Genomic DNA, 6,804 nt, shown 5'->3' with positions numbered 1-6,804 from the left:
AAAGGGAAAAGTCTCCAGAAGAGCAGGCCTTCTGCTGGGTCAGGGCCTGAGCACTACATCCTAGGATATGAAAGCATCAGTGCTTTGTTATCCTATTAAGGATTTTGACATGTCTTTTTAAAAACCTTATTGCAAGAGCGATGAGGGACTCTTGAGATAAAACTGCTGCACACAAGCACGCTGCAGTTGTGTTATTTTTCCAGATGATATCTTTGTAGGGACACAGTACCCAGCCTTGCAGTGAGGCTCAGTAACAGCACTTTTCTTTCAGCTTCGCCTCATGGAACAGTGAGGTGGTGGGAGCTTTTCTTCCCCTAGCCTCTAACTGATCCTATGATTGTGAAGAATGCTCAGGAGAATTAAGAAAGAAATCTAATGATTAGTGAGACACTCATAATTTAGCAAGACTGGACAGTACTTTAATATGCAGGAGGAAATACTATTTTGAGAATTGCATGGAGCAGCTCTAGTTTTGAGGAGAGTCCGCATCTTGCTACTGGATTTTCTTAGGAGTCTGTTCCTGTTTTCCGATCTGTACAGTTAATACAAAAACAGTAGATCCCAAAAATCTCTGCCTCCATCTCCAATATACCTCCATATTAAATTTTACATATGTGTCATATCAGAGGACTTCAAGCCTTTTTCAGATGACGATTCCCTAAAACAGAGTGTGGGCCTTTAGTTAAGCCTACTGACAAGTGAGTTGTTCTGCTGTAAGGTGTCCACGAAAGGCATCTAGAAATACCAGTTCCCCGTCTGCAGAGCAGACAGTACGAACTGGACAGTCAGTTCAAAGAGTGCACAGCACTCCGGTGCCTTTTGTGTAGTACTGCAAAGCTTCTCCAAGTCAAGCTTCAAGCAGGTTGATGTTGATGCAGTGCAATATTAGGCAGAGGCCCATTTCTGTTTCCAAACAGAAGCATAAAGACAGGACCACCGCTTCATATCAGGGCCAGTTAACTCATGTGCAACACAAAACTCTTGTGGCTACATTACCTTTTATTCCAGGGCTCTTTTGATCACGTTAGCTTAAACATATCCACACGTTGCAGCACTGCACAGCATGGACATAACAAAGTAAGTGATGAGCAGAGTCTCCCTATACTCAGACACTTCTGCACACCAGTAACTAGAAACTTGGCATGAACTGGAGCGTTGAGTTGCAGCAGGCACAGTGTCGGTGGCTGAGGTGAGCAGAATGGGAGCAGCAGCAGTTGGCTGGACCTGGAGGGGCTGCAGAAGCACTCCGGGACAGTCAGTGCTTTGCCTCTGTCCCTGTCGGATTGGCCCTGAGACCCAGCATGGCTTCCTTGCACTTCCAGGGAAGTGGCTACACGAAGAATGCAAAGGGCAAGAACATCCAGGTGGTGATGTGGTGCAGGCCTTTTAATGCCTCAGGATGTAAAGCAAGTGCCTGTGCTTTTGTGGACTGTGATCAAGCAAGAAAAGAAGTTAGAGTGTGCCCCCGAGGAGTCACAGACAACTGATATGTATAAGAGTGTTGTCACATTTTGAATGAAGCTATTATGGGTACAACTGTACAGTGATCATTTATGGCCAAGCTGGGATTGGAAAGACCCTTACAATTTAAGGGGAGCCCCAATGAAGAACATGCTTGGGAAGAGGATTTGCTACCAGGTACAAAACATTGTATCAAATATTAGAAAAACTTACAGAGATTGATACTCATTTTTTTTTGTAAAATTCTCTCTTCTGGAAATCTACCATGAAGAATTTTTTGATCTTCTGAATCCTATTCCCAGTGCTGGAGAAAGACTGCAGATGTTTGATGATCCCATAAACAAGACAAGTGTAAATGTGAAACGCTTGGAAGAAATACTTGTACACAACAAAAATGAAGCGTACCAAATCTTGGAAAGAGGCCCAGCAAAAAGAACTACTGCAGCTATTTACATGAATGCATATTCCAGTTGATCCTACTCTGTGTTTTCAGTTACCATCCATATGAAAGAAACCAGAGTAGATGGACAAGAGCTTGTTAGAACTGGGAAGATAAACTTGGTTGATCTTGCAGGAAGTGAAAACACTTCCATTTGGGGCAGTTGGCAAAAGAGCTCATGAAGCTGGAAATACCAAGTAGTCTGTTCTGACTGGTGAAAGAGTTATTACTGCTCCTGTGGAAGGAGACACAGAGAATCTTAACAGAATCCATCAAGACTCTTGGAGAACAACAAACATCAGTAATTGCCACGGTTTCTCCCACATCTATAAATCCTGAGGAAACATTGAGTACACTGGAGTACGCTCACAGAACAAAGAACGTAATGAACCCTGAAGTTAACCAGCAGCTGCCAAAAGGATCTATTATTAAGGAAGATACTGAAGAGATTGAGCATCTAAAAGGACACCTCACTGCTGCACAAGAGTAAAATAGAATCTATATTTTCATTGAAAATTCAGGAAGCTTTAAAGGAAAGCTGGCAGTTCAGGAAGAACAAGTTGCAGAATATATTGACATAATCAGCGCCATGGAAGAAGTGAAAACAATCGCTAAACCATTCACGATTAATAAAAGTGAACATTAAAAATGAAAACAGATCTGCAAATCAAGGAGAAATAACTGAAAGAAGCACAGAGAAAGAAGAAAGCAAGGTTCCTCTGGCTGAGAAAGAATATGTGGTTTCAGTTTTGCAAAACACCAAAGAAAAACTTCATGGCACAGCTAACCATTTGGTACGTACTGTTAACATAAAAGATGTATCTATGGATCATAAAAAAGCTGTTGATCAACACAATGATATTGTCCAAACACATTTGCAGGAGAAATGAATGTTCTGTTCAATAAAATACAAGATTCAGTTAGTGAGAACAGTTTGAAGCAGCAACAGATGTTGACAGCTTATGCATATTTTATAGGTGGCCTCCTATCTACTAGTTGTTCAGCAGCTAATGTATTTGCACTACTTGTATCAGTGTCTTTTGCCTCTCTTAAAAAATTGCTGACCACTGAACTTTCTTATATGTCTGAAAAAATATTACAAAATATGCCTCTGCCATTTGCTAGTAAAGCTGAGCTGTTGAGGTTGACTGAGGAGCATGTATGTGGATTAGGAAGAGCATTAAATATTTTGACACCAATGGTGGAAATTGTCCTGGAACTAACCTGTTAGTTTCAGAATAACACAAGGAAATTTTCTGCTGTGGCTGATGAGATGGAGGGCCATAAAAGGAAATTAATATCTTCTTAGGAGATCTCTGTCTCACTCTGAAAAATTTACAGGAAGAAACAGCCAGTGTTTTTTCTCAGCTGCAAAATACTGTGAGAATTTAAGAGAAGTGGAAATGGCAAAGTTTGTATATACAAAGAACGCAAATGAATTAGTGTCCTTGCTGCAAAGCCGGCTGGACCTGTTGGCACAGGAGATACAGAAGAATTTAGCTGGTATACTGTCAAGAAATGGAAGTTTGAAGACCACCATCGCTGCTGGGCAAGAAAAAGCTTACCTGGAAACTATGGACCTAGTCTGCAGTAAAACTTCTCCTTCAAAACAAATTTATTGCATCTCTGGATAATTACTTTCAAGAGCTCAAGGACATAAATGGTGAAAACAAGAAGATGCTGGTGGAATCCCGTGTCTGTTCTTAGCAGCATCTTAGCAATCTCACAAATGTGTCTCAGGATACTGGTAAATGGAGAGAATTTAAAACTGCTCAGTCCATCATCTTTATGGATCAGCAGCAGTCCTTCTTCAGCAATGAGAAAAAGCAGCTTCAGCATTTACAATAGAAAACAGAAGGTTTATGATTGAGATCAATATTTTGTATTGGATATCTTATTCTGCATTAAGTTGCAGTAGATGTGGTTTGGAGCTACCATGTTGTATGAATAGATCCTACAATAGATTTTATTATATGCATATCAAGAATACAAATAGACTTTTGTATTCAAAGATGCTTGACATACTGCTGGCACTAAAACAAACTGACGATTATAAAAGCGTTGGAAGTCACCCATGAGAGCTAAAAGCCAACGGCCTATACTGACCTTAAAAAAAGAAAGAGTATGTCATGTGCTGCCAGCCACGTTCAGGGTCTCCACATCCGTGCTCTCATTTAGAGGCCTGACTGAATGACTGCTAGAAAAAGAATCTTCTTATCGATTTCCAGTATGTGCTCACTAAAAGCCAGTCAATAAGTAAGAACTTATTCAAAGAATGGAATTGTCCTATGGCTATTGGAAGCTGGGAGCTAGGCAGCAAGCAATTCTGTGTAACAGGGAAATGCAATGGATTTATGTATTATATACAACTTCTCTCAAGAACAATAGTGAATTGTGGCTTGCAGCATTTACAAAGTGCTTGACTGTTAAAGAGACAGAAAAATTATCCCTAAATATAGACTTTCCAGGCTTTTTCATTTATACATATATATATATATATGCGCCTATATTGCTACAAATATACTCCCTTAAATATTTTTTATGTCTGACTTTAGAGATTGGCATCAGTGTAATTTCTTTATCACTGCAACATATGGCAGTCTTCCCTGCTGCCAAAACATGGCCATGTTTCAGCCTCAGGGTACAGCTGGGTTGAACATCAAACTGAGACTGTTTTCAAACATAGATACAGAATTTTATGTTACTCCTTCTGACACCATAAAAGAAAAGTAAATTCAAAATTCCTGTCACCGGAACCTCTATGAACACTACAGTACCTAGTAGTTCCAGTCACGCTAGGCAATGTTTTTTTCCTTCTAGTTTTTTGGATAACACCTAAAATGATAACCAGTCACTTCTATGTCAGGACCATGTATCACTCAGCTATCCACACTGAAAAATTCTTCAGTTCAGATCCCAGCATGGATTTGCAGGATTCTGAATCTTATGGTGATTTATGGTGAGTTTCCCACATAACTACAAGTTATAGCAATCTCTGTTTGTGTGCAATCAATGATTGTGTAAACTTTCTGTTCTCAGAGACTCTTTACAACTCATCCGTACTTAACCTATCATTTCCTCTTACAGCTGAATGTAACCCTGCTGTACTGGTGCATGTTATCTCAACGTTCTGAAAATTAGCTGGATAAACACAGCCAAATCCTAGTTACATTTGAAAGTATACCAAGCACCACTGTTTTGATTAAAACCATAAAAATATCAAACACTACACTAAGTTCTGAGCAGTTTGCTCAGCTAGGCATTTTCCAGATTACATGGCAGTACCACAAGCATCTAAAGCAAACAAACAGAATAAAGGTCCAACATTAAAAACAAGGAACAAAAAACAGTTTCTGCAATCCCATATTCTAACCTTGCAAATGGAGCTAGAAAAAAACCCATAAGTGCCTCGGGTTTTCTGCTTATTGGTGGAGCTGACAAACACCAATTATGTGACAGCACCTGCTTAAAAGAAGCCCAGTGGGCAAAAGAAAATTAAAACAGGTAAGGGAGTAACTATTCCCTTCTCAGTAGTAGATCTATAAATAGTAGCGTTAGCTGTAACATTGGAGTTGTCTAGGTTACTGGTTTGACCTGGTTCTTTCATTTGGAGCAGGTTTAGACAGAGGAGATGACATTCCCTACAGGAGGAAGGCAGCTTCCTGACGGGTAGCAAGGTGCGCAAGGTCCTGTTCTGAACCTTGCAATGCTTCCTCCGCTATGCATGTTGTTCTGAATACAGCTCTGGATGCAGCCCTTAACATTTACAGAAAGGAAAAAAGGAAGTGGAGGTTAGACAAGAAACTAACAGAACAGTTCTCTAAGCAACCCGTATAGTACTGTTGGCGGGCAAATCGCTGGCCACTGAAAGTTAACAATTATTTTATTCCTCCATCTCCCTTTTCTAGACCCCCTCTGCTCCCAAAGAACAGCTGAGCATGGCTCAGCCTGAGGCTGCTTTAAACAAAATCATTCTCTACTTCTGAACGGTTGAAATCAAAATAGTCTGGCACGTTAGATGTGACAATCCACAGCTTTTATTTCTGTGAAGTAGGAGGTGTATTTCTAACATCAAACAAGCATATTTTACTGCCAGTACTCTGAAAATGCTCCTTTTAGCACGTGGCTGCTGCAAGAGGGGCTGGAGGCTCCCATGTACAAGTTCCATGACCAGATGAAAGGGATCACGGTACGGCTGGCAAAGGAAGAGCAGGGGTAGAGCCTTGGGGAAACTGGTCAGGGAGAGGGAGACAGACCACCCACTCCTGCAGTGCTTTTTCCACTGTGATAGATGAGCTTGTATATGTAATGCTTTATTGACCCCAGCACCATCGCTCTGCTAACAAAAGCGTAGGCCTCACTGTAGAGCACTTTGCATGCCTTTGTTTTCAAAACCACTGTACCTAAGGAACCACAGCCTCCTCAGATTACTCTTCCTTCAGCTTTTTCTTACCTTCAGGTCCTTCTTACAAAATGGAAAGTAGCATGGGCATAGTGAAGATCTGCAAGAATGACTGAATGTTTGCTGCACTTTTAATTCTGGCACAATTACCCAACCAATCCTCTCCCTGATAAGAATAAGAGGGAGCATGCAGGTGTTAAGAAACCAAAGGAGAGCTTATGTAATTTACTTACTGAGCTTAGTCTGTCTGCAGAACCAAAGGACTTTCTGTCATGTCTTCCGCGATTAACGCTGGCAGAGCTGACCTCACTGTGCTGCCTTCAAAAGCCTGAATGATGAGCAACATAAAGATTTGTTTGAGCCACTTGCTGCTGGTCCCCTTGCATAAGGAAAGAAGCAGTAGCTACGCAAAGGACCTTACTGCAAGCAAGCTCTGGAGCCTGAAATGGCATCCAAATGACCTGAAGCTGAATAGCTAATTCAGCAGAAAATCTGCCACAGT

The 6,804-nt window shown here is 41.0% G+C and overlaps 1 pseudogene; it reads left to right on the top strand.

Moving 5' to 3' along the window:
- Nucleotides 1–1,301: 1,301 nt before the first annotated feature.
- On the top strand, nucleotides 1,302–2,694 carry LOC104159942 (annotated as a pseudogene).
- The last annotated feature ends 4,110 nt before the right edge of the window (nucleotides 2,695–6,804 follow it).

Source organism: Cariama cristata, unplaced genomic scaffold (assembly GCF_000690535.1).
Source record: "Cariama cristata isolate BGI_N322 unplaced genomic scaffold, ASM69053v1 scaffold33983, whole genome shotgun sequence".
In the NCBI taxonomy this organism is placed as follows: Eukaryota; Metazoa; Chordata; class Aves; order Cariamiformes; family Cariamidae; genus Cariama; species Cariama cristata.
The sequence above is the reverse complement of the archived record's forward strand: the minus strand, read 5'-3'. Positions and strand labels throughout refer to the sequence as shown.